The following is an 18,013-nucleotide window of genomic DNA, read 5'->3' as shown; positions in this document are numbered from 1 at the left end:
TGTGGATTGAACCCAGGTGTGCTTTACTACTGAGCTACATCCCAGACCTTTTCATTTTTAAATTTTATTTTTAAATTTTATTTATAAATTTTAAATTTTGTCTCACTAATTTTCCAAGGCTGGACTTGAATAAGCAAACCTCATGCCTCAGCCTACAGAGTGTCTGGGATTACAGGTGCATACAAGTAGATGCCACCAAGCTTGGCTTTGCACCCACTCTTGATGGGAATTGTGCAGTTAGAGAAATTTTGGTGGATTCCAGGACTGTATCTAGTGGACTCGCCATGTGATTGGGTCACTGTCAACCCTCAGACCAACATATAACACAAGATCTTATGTGGGGCTGTGACATTTAGATAACAATCAGTTCTGCTCCTGGAACTTTTTTTAAACCCAAGTGAATGCTCACCAGAGATACACTAATAAAGAGTCTATAACAAATTTCCCTACCTAAAAAACGTATTTACTGGTACATCTTAATTATACATAATAATGGGTTCCATTGTGGTCTCTCTGTATGTGAATTTATCAGTTTTGTCACTGATACTCAATACTCCCCTTTCCCTCCCTCTGTTTCCCTTCTTCTACCCTAATGGTTTCCCTTCTACTTTCATGACACAGCTTTCTGTGCCCTCTTGTTTCCACATATGAGGGGAAAATGTCTTAACTACATGATCCATTATGCAATTCACTTTCTAAAGAAAAGCTATTCTGCTTTCTTACTTCTCCCCATTTTTACTTCTTCCCTTTCTTTCTTCTTCCTCTGACCCTGATTCTTATGTTCATAGATCATTCTTTATTTAGTTTCATTGTGAAGAATCTTCTATCCTTAGTGTTCTTTCTCCCTTAGTAAACTCCACCTTAACCCACAAGACCCAGCTCAAAAAATATTACTATTTTTGTTAAGGTTTCCTGTACTCTTCTCCTTTAAAATTTGTTCTTTTTTAGATATAAATGACAGTGCAGTGTATTTTGACATATTATACATACATGGAATACAACTTATTCTAATTAGGATTCCATTCTTGTGATTGTATATCATGTGGAGTTTCACTGGTGGTATATTCATATATGAACATAGGAAAGTTATGTTTGATTTTCCTATTCTCATGCCCCCTCCATTTCCCTTCATTCCCCTTTGTCTAATCTACTGACTCTGTTCCGCTCCCCCTTATTGTGTGTTAGCATCCTCATATCAGAGAAAGCATTTGGCCTATGTTTTTTGACTTTGGTTTATTATCACTTAGCATAATATTCTCCTGATCCAAACATTTACCAGTAAAAGTCATAAAATCTTTCTTATTTTATGTCTGAGTAATATTCCATTGTATATATACCACATTTTCTTTATCCATATGTCTGTCGAAGGGCACATAAGTTGGTTCCATAGTTTGGCTATTGTAAATTGAGCTGATATAAACATTGATGTAGCTGTATCACTGTAATATGCTGATTTTAAATCCTTTGGGTATAAACCAATGAGTGGGATAACTGGGTTAGTGGTTCCATTCAAACATTTTTGGGTAATCTCCATACTGCCTTCCAGAGTCATTGCATCAATTTTCAGTTCCACCAGCAACATATGAGTGTACCTTTTTCCCACATCCTCACCAACATATATTGTAACTTGTATTCTTGATAATTGCCATTCAGAATGGAGTGAGAAGAAATCTCAGTATACTTTTAATGTGCATTTCTCTAAATGCTAGAGATGTTGAACATTTTTTCATATATTTGTTGACCACTCATATTTCATCTGTGAATTAACAGTTCAGTTCTTTTGAAAATTTATTCATTTATTTTTTGGTGTTACGTTTTTTTGAGTTCTTTATATATCCTGGAAATTAATGTTCATTATGAGGTGTAGGAAGCAAAGATTTTCTTCCATTCTGTAGGCTCTCTTCACATTCTCAATTTTTTCCTTTGCTGTGAAGGAGCTTTTTAATTGATACCTTCCCATTTATTGATTCTAGATTTTACTCCTTGTTCTTTAGGAGTCTTGTTGAGGAATTGGTTCCTAGGCAGTCATGATGGAGAGTTGGGCCTATATTTTCTCCTAATAGATGCAGGGTCTCTAGTCTAATGCCTATGTTCTTAATTCATTTGAGTTGATTTTTGTGCAGGGTGAAAGACAGGGTATACATTTCATTTTATTACATACGAATTTCCAGTTTTCCCAGCAACATTTGTTAGAGAGGCTATTTTTCTTCATTGTATGTTTATGGCACCTTATCTGGTATGAGATAACTGTATTTATGTGGGTTTGTCTCTGTGACTTCTATTTATTCCATTGTTTTTCATGTCTGTTTTTCTACCAATATCATTCGTTTTTGTTACTGCAGATCTGTAATATAATTTAAGGTCTAGTATTGTGATGTCTCTTGCTTCACTGTTCTCCCTGAGGATTACTTTGACTATTCTTGGCCTCTTATTTTTCCAAATGAATTTAATGACTGTGTTTTCTACTTGTATGCAGAACTTCATTGGAATTTTAATAGGAATTGAATTAAACTCTTAAGGCACTTTCAGTAGTATGGTCATTTTGGCAATATTAATTCTGCCTATCCAAGAACATAGGAGATATTTCCATCTTCCGAGGTCTTCTTCAGTTTTTCTTTAGTGTTCTATAGTTTTCATCACAGATGTCTTTCAACTATTTGTTAGATTGATTCCCAAGGGGTTTCTGTGTGTGTGTGTGTGTGTGTGTGTGTGTGTGTGTGTGTATTGTGAATGGAATAGTTTTACTCATTTCTCTTTCAGCTGATTCATTATTGGTGTATAGAACACAATTGATTTATGGGTGTTAATTTTATATCCTGCTTCTTTTCTGAATTCCTTTATGAGTTCTAGGTGTTTTCTGGTGGAGTTTTTTTGGTCCATGTCATCAGTGATAATTTGAGCTTTTCTTTTCCTGTTTGTAACCCTTTAATTTCTTTCCTCTGTCTAATTGCTCTGGCTAGAGTTTTAAGGACTATGTTGAATAGAAGTGATATATGAGGGCATCCAATAAATGTAATTCACGATACCATTAGACTTTAAGATGAGAATCATATGATTATCTCAGTAGATGCATAAAAATCATTTGACAAAATTCAGCATCCATTCATGTTCAAAACACTAGAAATCTAGGGATAGTAGGAACATACCTCAACATTGTAAAAGCTATATATGCTTTTACACATAAAGCTTGGCTATAAACCCAAGGCCAACATCAATCTGAATGGAGAAAAACTGAAAAAAGACAAGGATGCCCTCTTTCACCACTCCTGTACTTCTCATTTAGGGCATCAAATCTGACATATGTGTTGTTTCTTGACCAAGAATACCATAACAACATTGAGATAGAGACAGGGGAAATTTTATTCACTAGTTGCTTGCTAGAAAGGGGTGTATCTCTTTAGAAGAGTACAATGTATCCCTCATCATTGTGTTCCCAACTCTTTCAGGTCTTCAACAACCTATGTTGGCTAAATAAAGCAATAATAAAGTCTTGAGTACCAGGTCATTATTTCTTTATTTCACAAATAGACTTGACCATGACACAAATAAAATAGACAAAGTGAAAGGACATACTTAATGTTTTCTATTAATTGATATTGCTGCAGTTGTATCAACCAGTTTTCTGTAAACAGTAGTCTATTAGAGTGGAAAGAAGCTCAGGTATATGACACAACTCTTTAATCTGAAAAATGAAGAAACTGTGAGTCCCTCCCCGACAAATTAGGTAACTTGGCTCAGCTCAGCTGATTGGAGGCAGTATTTGTAATGTCTGGTAAGCCTTATGCCCAATTAAATATTACTGTAGCTATTGCTTTTCTGTGAATATGAAAGAGCTGGATTTTTATTCTGCCTTTCATCTGAGCCCCATCAGGGAAGTTAGATTTATGTTTCTTAATAAACCCCGCATAATATCCAATACAGTAATAGTTATGTTGTTTGCCTTTTAAAATTCTGATGTTGTGGTAACATTGGTTTATCAATTTTGAATCTATAAAACAGAATATAATTAACCAGTAATGATCTGTAGTTCAGTTTATTTTACCAGCTTGTTCTACACCTAATGCATTCTGGAAAATATTCCTCTTCCTCATATTGTACTTTAAAGTTACAATAGCTGTACATCTGTAAGGTCAAAGCAAATTAGATTTTTTTGTTTATTAGTTGGTCAGATGCCCTTAAAAGTAGCTATTTAAGAATGTATTTTCCTAGGTGGTTTTCATCTTGATATTTTTATCCAATTTCAATAAATTTGTTTAAATATTACACAACCATATTACCTACATTGATTATTCAATGGTGTATCTTTTGGTAGAATATTAATGCTAAGCTTTTCAAATTCTAAACATTTATACCAGTAAACAAATTTGTTCATTCCAGGTAAAATGTAGTTACCAAAACGGTTGGAGATGCAGATGCTTTACCTTCCTTCTCTTCTGGTACAAAGAATAAGAAGGGTCTTTGCAGAAAGGAAACCCAGGTTCTGCTCAGGTCTCACCCTCAAAGAACTTTGAGATAGTGGATAATTCATTTAATGTATTTGTTCTCAAAGAGACCTCTATTAAATGGATTTACTCTCATTACAAAGAAAAAAATCTAAAAAGAAATCAATGTAATACTAAATTAATTGTCATTTTATCTTTCTCACTGAGATCGGGTGCTTTCTTAAGCAGCTAGGAAATAGGATGCCTGAGTTTGTCCTTTATGAGCTTTACATCAGGGGAGCCCTTTACCTTCCCCAGTTCTTGTGTTTTTCACTCTTCTTTAACAAAGGGGTAACAATGGTATCTGTCTCACAGAACTGTCTTGAGTCATCATATGAAAAGTACTTAGAACAGTACTAGCATGTGGTAATTCTTCTTCCTCTTTTAACTGTCTGCCTATTACCTGTTGCTATAATGACAGATTTACTAAGAAGCAACCAATTCACAAGTTTTGTATTATAGCTGCAAATAACATTGTGAGAGAGAGAGAGAGAGGGAAAAAAAGAACTTCACAGGGAGAAGACTCAATACAGGCATACTTTCTCCCACTGTCAGAAACATAGTTTCTGCTGAGGATTAAGTACACGATGTGGTTTCTTAAGAGACAACTTTGCTGCTGTAATGGACAATTACAGACACCAGTACAACTGAAGAAGGTAATCCTTACCTCTACTTTACCCACTCCTGGTGCTCTGAGCTTTTATCCCAGAGCTCAAATACTGCCTCTTTTTTTCATCCTTTTAAAGTCAATAAAAACTTCAAAGATCTTTTAGAGCTATAGATTTAGGCTGCAAATCCATTCATTTCAATTACTATGTTTTGAAACTTAGATAATTCTAGTGTCATGGTCATGATATATTTAAGTTTTCATACTATCATGGCCATTATATGTTCAGGTTTTCATTGCATTTCATTGTTTAGTATAAATGTGTAGAGATTGTTTCTCTAAATGAAGTAGATAATTATAATTCACTGTAGATGAGGACCAACCTTTCATAAGGCTGTGTCATCTAAATAAATTAATGGATTGGTTCTATTCAGTGTTATTATCTGCACTTCTCAAACAATGAAATCAGAAGTTCAGAGATTTAAGGAATGTGTCCCAAAACAAAGATAGTAAGTGGTAGAATGAGGATTCAAAACCTCATTAGTTTCACTTGAATACTGGTGTCCTGAAACAATGTTCTATAGCAGATTTTCTCCTAAGAAATGGATAATGTGCCCCACTGCATTTACTGATTCAGACTTAACAGGTGTAAGTGGGGAATGATCACAGGGGCTACTGATTTTTTTATTTAGACAGCATTAGCAGTTTTTACTCATGAAATAGAAGCATTGAGAAATAATTTCTCAGTAGCCAAACAGTTTCGAGTCTTTTGTATGCTGTGTGTGACTGGTAAGCAGGATATTGAACAGTCTCTGGGGTGATTGGTCTGATTTTCTGAACTGCCCTGGGAGAACAGGTTATTGGGAGCTAGGTGACCTGTTCAAAAGAAAGTGGCATTGTTCTTGTCAAAGTGATCATTGATTTTCTCTCAAGTTTCTGTAGGGAGTTGCAGGATAAATTTCTATTTGCTACAAAATGGAAAAAAATATACTCCTGGAAAGGAAAAAAATGTAAGAGAATAATCAGAGGGTTATTTTTCTCAAAATTATTCTTGAGTTTTTTTTTTAGACAAAATGGTTTAAAAGAAAGGAAGTAGCCCAGTGCAATTTCCTTCAGTGTTGAGAAGATGTGTAAAAGCAACTGAACTCAGAAATGAAGTTGTCTTTTCAGTTATTCATACCACTGTATTAGAGCATGATTTGTTATATACTTGCATATATTTTTATATTGATGGGAAGCTTTTCAAATTTGATGAGACAAACAAGTTGCTAGATCTCAGAAATCATGGAGGAATTAAATTTGTTTTATTCGATAAGAATGTACTACCTACCCATAGCCAAAGAGGCATAACACCATGATGTGAAACATTAAGCAGAGATGTAGTTTTATGAGTCAATCTTTCTTTTTTAAATTCTTGTCCTTTTTAGTGACTGAAGCATTAATTAAGCAATAAGCATTTTCTTATATAGACTCAAAGTTTTTTCTAGCAGGATTCTCATTAGGGCTACATGGATCTTATCTCAAAACACTTTACAGATATAATCCATGAAAATCTTAAATACAGTGCAAGCACTCTTGTGAAGTCACAGACCCAGGAGAACTTCAAGAAAAGCTACCCATTCCATTTCCCGACTGAGGAGAGTTTATGCTGCCTATTATCACAACTGCTTGAATACCCTCATCATCTTAGGTCAAAGATGTATTTTTAATAAGAACCAAAAGGTTCATTTACAGAACATAATAGAAAGTAACAGCTGGGATGACTTTGAGAATGTCTATTGGGTAATTAAAATGAGTTTTCAAGATAAGTACACAAACTGCAATACATATTTATTTGAGAACTCACAGTGACTCCCAAAGAGCTCTTAGGGGCTTTCAGATAAATAGCAGCATAAGTAAAAATGAGGATGTAGTACAATATGTGACAGGTAAGGAAAATGTTTTCTCTGTGTGTCTGATCCTCTCCCTTGTGGCACTCAAGGTGTTAGTAACACTCTGCTTCCTCTGCCCGTGTGTTAACAAGTTCTCCCATCCCTTCACATTATTGTTACTTAGGACATCAAATGATCTGTGCATTGTTCTATTTAAACCCATTGAGGATGAGGAAGAAAGAACAGAATCTATTAGGTGAGTGTAAAATGATTCAGTAAACCAAAAGAAGACTGGATGCTTTAGGCTGCATAAACCAATGGCAGAACTAAGAAAATTAACATTGCAAGGGGAAACTTTATTTCTGTAATTTTTATGAATACAAAAGGCATTTACTGAATTCATCAAATTAGATGGATGGTGCTTTGGCATGTACCTTTAGTTCCAGCTGCTTGGCAGACTGAGACAGGAAAATTGCTTGAGTCTGGGAGGTTGAGGACAGCCTGGGCAACTTCATGATACCCCATCTTTAAATAAATAAATGAAAGAATAAATAAATTCATTTGGTGATTTTAATAACTTATTCAAGATTGGGGCTCTTCTTACTGTTTATGCTGACTGCAATGCTCCTTGTCCCTTTTAATTCAAAAAGATGCTGGTATAAGTAATAACACTATGATTTTTCTTTAACAATAAATTTCAGTTTATTTTCCTTCCATCTAGCTTTTTTGTTCCATAGGTGCAACTTTTGCCTTTAATAAAGGTATTCATTTGCTGGGGACATAGCTCAGTTGCTAGAGTGCTTGCCTCACATGCATAAGGCCCTGGGTTCAATCCCTGGCATCAAAAAACAAATAAAGGCATTCATTTATAATTTTGGCTAAGATCTGCTAAGATAGCTCTGGTTATATTTCTTTATTTCCTCATAGGAAATCTCCAATAAGATGTTGACTACCACTTCAAATTCAGTGAATTCAAAACTAGATTTGTTCTTCTTCATGCAAGTTTCAATTTGTGTCATTCCTGTTCACACTAGTAATATAGTGATGATACTGTCATTCTTGGTTAAAAATTCCCAAAGTTAACTTTGAAATACATTTTTCTCTAAATTCTTTATTCAACCTGTCACTGGTGTTTTTCCAACTGTGCCTGTATTAGTGTAACTCTTTTATAACTACAGCATGCTAACTGATTGTGCCACTTAAAGCCTGTATTTCAGATTCACCTTTCTTATTTTATGTCACTTCTCTACTAATAAATTGATAATAAATGAAAAAAAAGCATAAAATCCTGATGGTAAAACTTGAGAACTTAAGTTAACTTAAATCTGGCTGATATATATAGTCAATATTTTTTATGATTTTAGTCTCTCTTTTAAAATTACTGCATCCTGGTAACTCTACAAAGTGAGTTAAAACACATCATGGGTCCCCACTAATAAAATTGAGTACACATGATAATTCAGTGTTTCATACTGGAATATATTAATGTATGCTGGAAATTGCTTTGCAAACATTTATTTTTCAATATAAGAAACTCACAATAGTAACAAAATATTGTAGGTAAAGACTGTTAAAGGAAAGAATTTTCTTTAAAATGGGTAAGCAAACCATAGATTGAGAGAAAGTAAACAGGTAAGAGTGGGGAACTTATACTACATTAAATATAGATTTTAATCAAGATATTCAAGTGTATGAAGTCATATGGAGTCAGAAATATTAAGTGCAGGCAGAATCATTCATATCTTATACAAAGGAAAATATGAATATATGAATCAAATGAATCCAGTGTAATTCTAGAACATTCAAAGGATAAAGTTGAAATGTAGAGTTGCATTTAAAAATACAATTTCAGAGTGCAAGAAAAATGTCATGTAATTACAGTATCAAATCAGATAGAATTGTTACTGAGAAAGTAAAACTGGATGGGTGCCAGAGTAATTGTAATGATCCCAAATGGAAATAAATAATGCTCAAAGTAAGGCATAAACAGTCTACTCCATGATCACAATTGGAAAGACAGAGACAATTGACCAATGATGTCTGTATCTTGTTATGAATCTTCCCAAAGATAAAAATTTTAAGATACCCAATCATGAAATTGGCACTTTTCTTGAGATTTCTATCTAAATTAGCCTCCCACCTTTCAGTCCTCCTCTGGAAGTACCTACTAATAACTAAAACCTTTTAAGAAGTTCCTCCCAACTTTCCTGAGACTCTGGGAACCTCTCTGAGGTGTTTTCTTTCATACTGTAAAAGTTGTAAACCTAACTTTTATTTGACTCTTGGTGTGTGCCTGATTGTGTTTTTTTTTTTTTGGGGGGGGGGGTTTGACATCAAAAAACAAAGACCAAGCAGATATTTCAATCTCGGTAAAATAAGTAGAAATTACTTTCATTTATAATTTAAAGATTATTGAAAATAGTATAAAAACCTTAAATCTAGGCAATAATAAGCAGACAGATCAAAATTCAGGTTTGGAATAAAAGTAGTGGCACTGGGATGAGAGAAAGGGACACTTCGGAGAGAAGTTAAACAGGTAAAATTGAGGAACTGCTTTTGAGGTAAGATAAAGGTAAAAATCAAGGATGACTCTCAAGTCATCATGAGGATCTATATCAAAACATATAATATCTCTATCTAAATAAATATCTGTACATATTTTATCTGATTTGAAAATGTAATTATCACATTTTTCTTATATTCCAATATAATGTTTTAAAGGTAATTTAACTTTATCCTTCCAATATTATAGAATTATAGAATTTATATAGGATCATTTGTATAGGATAAACTATGATTCACTCAATATTACATCTCTATCTCTTTATCTCTGTATCATCTATCTATCCATCAATAGTGTATTTATTTCTGTATCCAGTCAGAATTTAGATGAGACTTGATTATATTACATCTGAGAGAGAAGACTAATATAGAAACATACTTTCTTACTGGTAACACAGATTGGTTGTGTTACTTAGTGCTGGAGATGAAATATACATTTCCTGTTCTCAGGGAACTGAAAATTTAGACAATTACAGGCAATTACAAAGTAGGACAAGTGATATAATATAAGGATGAAGAAATTGTTCTGATACTATGGAGAAGATTCCCTGAAAGGGTCAAAAAGTGCATCCAGAAGGAATTAACAACTCAACTTGGAAATAAAAATAGGAATCGACAAAGGAAAGAGGGTGATGTAGTTAGTTTATGACATTCCAGGAATAGGAAAGAAAATGTCAATGTACAGAGATGTGAAGATATGTGACAAGGTGAAGACTTATAAATAACTATGAATAATAAAAAGGATCCAAATGAAAATAGTGACATTAAGAGATGGGGAGACTTTGGAGAGAAGCTGCTTTTGAGGTAAGAGTGGGAAAGTCAGGGATGACTCTTCATCATCACAGTGTGGATGCAGTGTGAGGGATTCTATTGACTGGGTAACAGAATGCAGGCTGATGCGCAGATATGAGGATGTACGGGTTTTATAAACTTTTTCTTCATTTGAGTGACCTTAATTATGTCTAAGTGTTAATGTCTACTAAAGGATTAGATATATGGGTTAGAGGCACAGATGAGAAATGTAAGAAAAATTATGAATGAGGATATAAACTTCTGTGTCATCTGAGTATAGGTATTAGTTCAAATTAGTAAACATAGTGACATAATCCATGAAGGCCAAGTGATGTGAATGAACAAAAAAAAAAAAAAAGGAATGTGAGGGGGGGCATGGATAGGACCCTGGGAATTCTAACTCTCACACTGTTTAGCCAGAAGAGGAGTCCAAGAAAGACAATGACAAGGACTTAATGACTAAAAAAAATAGGGAAGGACTGAATAGTGTCTGGAAATAGAGTTTAAAGGAAGGGCTCAGACAATGAAGGAAATCAGATGACAAAAAGACTGGAAACGATATGTGTAAGTGTGGTGAATTCAACCATACACAACTTTGGCAGTGAACTGATGGTAAAAAAAGTGGGGAGAAGGAGATTCTGGAAATAAGTTTGGAAGACAGGAAAGAGAAGAGGACATAGAGGACAGCAGATGGGGTTAAGAAAGATGTTTTTTACGATGATTAAAACCTGATGTATCTTTGAGGAGAAAGACAGATCAGAGTTATGAAAATATAAGAGAGAAGGGATCGAGGAAAAATCTTAACCCTCAGGACTTGGATGCAGATGGAAGTGAGGACTGTGCTGAGGTGGCATATCCTATGTAATATATTGTAGTAATGGAAGGAACAGGCTCTAGAATTAGCGTGCCTTGCTTGAATTTCGGGTGTGCCATGTACTAAGCAAGAAATCTTGGGTAGATTGCTGAACGAATGATAACACCTCTCCTGCATCACATTTATGATTCTGCATGTAGTTATCACACTTATGATTCTGCATGTAGAATTATCTGATGCAGAAAGTAATACAGTTTGGCATGATTATTTGTAATATTATATCCAAAACTGGAGGTAGGAATATAAGTGTGAAAATGGTTAAAATTATTTTTATGATGGATATTATGAATCTGTGCACATTTTCACCCAAACTTTTCTAACTTATTTGTATCATGAAGTTCAGAATCATTTATTCAGAGTGACTGAATAGGTGGCAGATTAGGAACTTTGAGGATAATAGCAGAGATTTGAGAGGGTTTTGTAGAAAGATAAGAGGGAACATTACTCATCATGATGGAAAAAGTATGTGTGTGAACTTTGAACCTTTTAAATATTTTCTCTTTCCTCCTTTTCCTTTGGCTTTTTCTTCTCCTCTTCCTTTTCTTTGTCTCTCTTTAGTAATTTTAAATTGATCCAATTCATTCAGGGTCAGGGAAATACTTGCTGAGTGTGACATAAGGGTAAATGAATTGAGGTATTGACTAATGTTAGCCTAAATAGGAAGAACATGCAAACAAGGAATTTGGAGATCAGAAGAAAATGACAAGTTACAGGACCTTGAAGAACAAGACATTGTAGAATATGGAGATTTAAAGAACTGGGATAAATATGTAATGGAATCATAAGAGAAAGATTATAAAATAAGATTCCAGAGGTGGAGTGACTGTGAATGACAGCAAACTGGACAACTATGTAGAGGAAAAATGCAGATACAGACAAGTTGAAGGGGTTCAAGATTTGTGAGAAATAAGCAGTGTATATTTAATTTTTATGCACAAATGTGCAAGCATTCTAAAAGTTAGAAGATAGCCATATTGAGAAAATCAGCAAGAGGTGGAGGGTTATGAAGGACTTTTAAATTAAGGGAATGGGAGCAATGATCTAGATACAGTGGTAGAAAGTAGAATGAAGTCAAGGATAGTAGAGTGCCCTGTCCCTGAGAGAGGGTCACATGTGTACTATGGCAAACCAGCTGAAGGAGATCTATGAAGCAAAGGTTGGTAATAGAGTAGAACAATATATGAAACAGAAATATCTCTTCAGAGATGGCATTGGATCTGAAATTGAGTGGTGCAATGGAAAGAGATTTTCATTTAGATTTCTCATCCTCCATAGTTCCCAGGGGAACTCAGATGAGAGACATTTCATTTTCAGTTAGATTCTGGTCCAAGCGTACAAAGTTCTCAGATGAGGAACTCTGCCTTTTCCTTCTTAGCTTCACTTCTTCACTCCCCACTGATGTTTCTCTGATAATGTTCCAAACAAAACAAGCCCATGCCCTATATACCTTCAGATCCTTCTTACAGGTTGTACAAGGAAATCAAAACTAAGAAAAGCTCCAAGCTTATAGATGCCAAGTATGCACACACTACAACTTGAGAAGCTGGATCACTTAAGCACTTACAGAGGAGTAGTTGAGTACAATTTGTGCTGCTTATCTGCCAGACTAAAAAAAGACTTTATTTAAAGAAAAAAAGTTTTTTTTTTTAAAAGATAGCTACAGGTTTGCTGGGTCTAACTCCATCATGGATAAAGGAACGAATCACACTGTGGGGGTCGCATCAAATGATTAGGGGTTTCAAAGAGATATATAAGGAGCTTCATACATTTCCAATGGAGCCAGTGGGGCACAGAAGCTACACTGTGGCTTGTTGGCTGCTGTGAGAGGTGAGTGACAGGTAGCTCTGAGAATGTCCTGCACACATGCCCAGAATTTCTGTGTGCAAAGTGTATTGATTTTCCATGGACCAGTCCTGGAGCTGTCTTAAGTTGCTTTGCGTTAGAGGAGCACGGTGCATCTAACAACTTTTAGGATGATTCAGTTCATATAATATAGGAAGGTGGTGAAGTCACAAGCTGATGGGGAAAGGAAAGATTACCTTGGTTTAAAGGAATTGTGGGTGATAGATTCCTAGGTGGTATAAGGGACACAGAGAAATGGTGGGGGAGGAGGTGTTTTCAAAGACCCCCCCAAATAAATGAGAAAAAAGAGTCAAATTTAAATATGGCAGCACTGGTGGAAAGTACTCTGAGAAGTACATCAGTGCCACTAGGGCTGGGGGAATGGAGGGGATGCTTTCTGAAACTTCATTCCCCACTTAATCTTCATTTACACCCTGGAAAAACCAAAAACAGCCAAGCTAACCCTGTTCCCTTCTTAACCCAACTATTCCTCTCCTCCACTAATTCCCCAAGTCTGAGTCAAGGAAAGTTTAAGTGATAATTATGATTGACAGATATTGGCTATTCCAATTTGAGAACTCTGACTCATGGATGAAAGTGATTGAAGAAGTTTCAAGAGAGACTAGAAATCATGGGATAAGAATTCATTTCAGGAGCTTCAATTGTGGCTCAGTTGTAGAGCGCTTACCTAGCATGTGTGAGGCACTGGGTTTGATCTTAAGCACCCCATAAAATAAATAAATAAAATAAAGTTATGTCCATCTATAACTAAATTTTTTTTAAAAGTTAAGGGAAGGGGCGATCCAAGATGGCGGCCTAGAGGGAGACTGCACCCCCAGTCGCTCCAGAACCCAGGAGTTAAGAAGGGGAGGCATTGAGAGACTTGGACTGAAATAGAGCCATGGGTGAGTCTGCCCACTGGGTAAAGCTCGGCCCGGGTGGCAGGCCCAGATAAAGGTGGCTTATCGGAGCCGGGCAGGGCAGCTAGAGTCATCCACAGGCAGCCCTGCGCACTCCGGCAGTGGGCCCCGCCCACACAGCCAGCTTCTCCAGGTTCTTGGAACGGAACTGACCCGCTAGTGAGAGCCTTTCTGACCAGAACAAGCTCCGAGTCCCGGAGCCACTGCAGCCCAGCGTACTCCAGCAACAAACCAGCGGAGAGCCTCGATCCGCAAGCAGCCTCTGGGATTAGGGCAGGGCAGCCAGAGACCTCTTCAGGCAGCTCTGCCCACTCCGGCTGCAGGCTCGCTTCACCGGGTGATACAAGATGGTGGCCTAGAGGGAGACTGCATCCCCAGTCGCTCCAGAACCCAGGAGGTAAGAAGGGGAGGCATTGAGAGACTTGGACTGAAATAGAGCCACAGGTGAGTCTGCCCACTGGGTAAAGCTTGGCCCGGGTGGCAGGCCCAGATAGAGGTGGCTTATCGGAGCCGGGCAGGGCAGATAGAGTCATCCACAGGCAGCCCTGCGCACTCTGGCGGTGGGCCCCGCCCACACAGCCAGCTTCTCCAGGTTCTCGGAATGGAACTGACCCGCTAGTGAGAGCCTTTCTGACCAGAACAAGCTCCGAGTCCCGGAGCCACTGCAGCCCAGCGTACTCCGGCAACGAACCGGCGGAGAGCCTCGATCCGCAAGCAGCCTCTGGGATCAGGGCAGGGCAGCCAGAGACCTCTTCAGGCGGCTCTGCCCACTCCGGCCGCAGGCTCTCTTCATGGGGCGATACAAGATGGCGGCCTAGAGGGAGACTGCATCCCCAGTCGCTCCAGAACCCAGGAGTTAAGAAGGGGAGGCATTGAGAGACTCGGACTGAAATAGAGCCACGGTTGAGTCTGCCCACTGGGTAAAGCTCGGACCGGGTGGCAGGCCCAGATAGAGGTGGCTTATTGGAGCCGGGCAGGGCAGCTAGAGTCTTCCCAAGGTAGCCTTCCACACTCCGGCAGTGGGCTCCTCCCACACGGCCAGCTGCACGGTGCAGGCCCACAGTGAGAGCATTTCCGCACAGAGCCAGTTCCAAACCGTGGAACCAGTAGGGGGCTAGGGGCAGTTTTCTTCGGATGAGCGGCTTTATCAGATTCCTCCAAGACATCAGGCTACTGAAGGCTGGGAGGTGATACACTGGAAATCTACCGGGACACTATAAGCCAATAGCGGAAAACTGCAATATCTCAGGGTCCCACTGACAACTGACCAATATGAGAAAACAAGGGAAGAAAATGTCCCAAACAAACCTAGATACTACATCAATAAAACCCAATGACAGCACAGCAGAAGAAATGTCAGAAAGGGAGTTCAGAAAGTACGTAATCATTTGATCAGGGAAGCTAATGAGGAGATGAAAGAGCAAATGCAGGCATTGAAGGAGGAGATGAAAGAGCAAATGCAGGCATTAAATGATCGCACCAATCAACAGTTAAAAGACCAAATACGGGAAGCAAGAGATCATTTCAATAAAGAGTTAGAGATACTGAAAAAAAACAAACTGAAATCCTTGAAATGAAGGAAACAATAAACCAAGTTAAAAACTCCATAGAAAGCATAACCAATAGGATAGAACACCTGGAAGACAGAACCTCAGACATTGAAGACAAATTATTTAATCTTGAAAGCAAAGTTGGCCAAACAGAAAAGATGGTAAGAAATCATGAACAGAATCTACAAGAATTATGGGATATCATGAAAAGGCCAAATTTAAGAATTATTGGGATTGAGGAAGGCTTAGAGAAACAAACCAAAGGAATGAACAATCTATTCAATGAAATAATAACAGAAAATTTCCCAAATCTGAAGAATGAAATGGAAAACCAAGTACAAGAGGCTTATAGAACTCCAAACATACAAAATTACAACAGACCCACACCAAGGCACATTATTATGAAATACCTAACATACAAAATAAAGACAGAATTTTAAAGGCCGCGAGAGAAAAGAATCAAATTACATTCAGAGGGAAACCAATAAGAATATCAGCAGATTTTTCAATCCAGACCCTAAATGCTAGAAGGGCCTGGAACAACATATACCAAGCCCTGAAAGAAAATGGATGCCAACCAAGAATCTTATACCCAGCAAAACTTACCTTCAAGTTTGACGATGAAATAAGATCCTTCCATGATAAACAAAAGCTAAAGGAATTTACAAAAAGAAAGCCAGCATTACAGAACATTCTCAGCAAAATATTCCATGAGGAAGAGATGAAAAACAACGATGCAAATCAGCAACAGGAGGCACTAGCCTAAAGGAATAGACAAATAAAGGAGAAACCAAATCATGTCAAAAACAAATATGAGTCAATTGACTGGGAATACAAATCATATCACAATAATAACCCTGAATGTTAAAAGCCTGAATTCATCAATCAAAAGACACAGACTGGCAGATTGGATTAAAAAGAAAAATCCAACAATATGCTGCCTGCAAGAGACTCACCTCATAGAAAGAGACACCATAGACTAAAGGTGAAAGGATGGGGAAAAACATACCATGCACACGTACACTGCAAAAAAGGTGGAGTATCCATCCTCATCTCAGATAATGTGGACTTCAAACCAAAACTAGTCAGAAGGGATAAAGAAGGACATTACATGCTGCTTAAGGGAAGCATAAATCAGCAAGACATAACAATCATAAATATCTATGCCCCGAACATTGGCTCATCCATGTATGTCAAACAAATCCTTCTCAATTACAGAAATCAAATAGACCACAACACAATAATACTAGGCGATTTTAACACACCTCCCTCACCAATGGATAGATCGTCCAAACAAAAATTCAATAAAGAAACTATAGATCTCAACAACACAATCAGCAATTTAGACTTAACGGACATATATAGAATATACCATCCAACAAAGAATGAATACACTTTCTTCTCAGCAGCACATGGATCCTTCTCTAAAATAGACCATATTTTATGCCACAAAGCTACTGTTAGCAAATACAAGAAGATAGAGATACTACCTGTACTCTATCAGATCATAATGGATTGAAATTAGAAATAAATGACAGAATAAAAAACAGAAACTTCTCCAATACCTGGAGATTAAATAATACACTATTATATGATGAATGGATAACAGAAGACATAAGGAGGGAAATAAAAAATTCTTAGAAGTAAACGAGAACAAAGACACCATCATATCAAAATCTCTGGGACACTATGAAAGCAGTACTTAGAGGAAGATTTATTTCATGGGGTGCATTCAAAAAAGAAGTAGAAATCAACAAATAAACGACTTAACACTACAGCTCAAAGCACTAGAAAAAGAAGAGCAGACCAATACCAAAAGTAGTAGAAGACAGGAAATAGTTAAAATCAGAGCCGAAATCAACGAAATCGAAACAAAAGAAACAATCGGAAAAATTAACAAAATAAATAGTTGGTTCTTTGAAAAAATAAATAAAATTGATAAACCCTTAGCCACACTAACAAAGAGAAAGAGGGAGAAAACTCAAATTACTAAAATTCGGAATGAACAAGGAAACATCACAACAGACACGAGTGAAATACAAAACATAATTAGAAGCTATTTCGAAAATCTATACTCCAACAAAACAGAAAACCTCGAAGACATCAACAAATTTCTAGAGACATATGAACTACCTAAACTGAACGAGGACATACACAACTTAAATAAACCAATTTCAAGCAATGAAATAGAAGAGGTCATCAAAAGCCTACCAACAAAGAAAAGTCCGGACCAGATGGGTTCTCAGCCGAGTTCTACAAACCTTTAAAGAAGAGCTCATTCCAATACTCCTCTTCTATTTCATGGAATAGAAGAGGAGGGAACCCTACCAAACTCGTTCTATGAAGCCAATATCACCCTGATACCTAAACCAGACAGAGACACATCGAGGAAAGAAAATTTCAGACCAATATCCTTAATGAACATCGATGCAAAAATTCTCAACAACATTTTAGCAAATCGCATACAAATATATATTAAAAGATCGTGCACCATGATCAAGTGGGTTTTATCCC

This window comes from Sciurus carolinensis, unplaced genomic scaffold (genome assembly GCF_902686445.1).
Source record: "Sciurus carolinensis unplaced genomic scaffold, mSciCar1.2, whole genome shotgun sequence".
NCBI classification, from domain to species: Eukaryota; Metazoa; Chordata; class Mammalia; order Rodentia; family Sciuridae; genus Sciurus; species Sciurus carolinensis.
The sequence above is the reverse complement of the archived record's forward strand: the minus strand, read 5'-3'. Positions refer to the sequence as shown.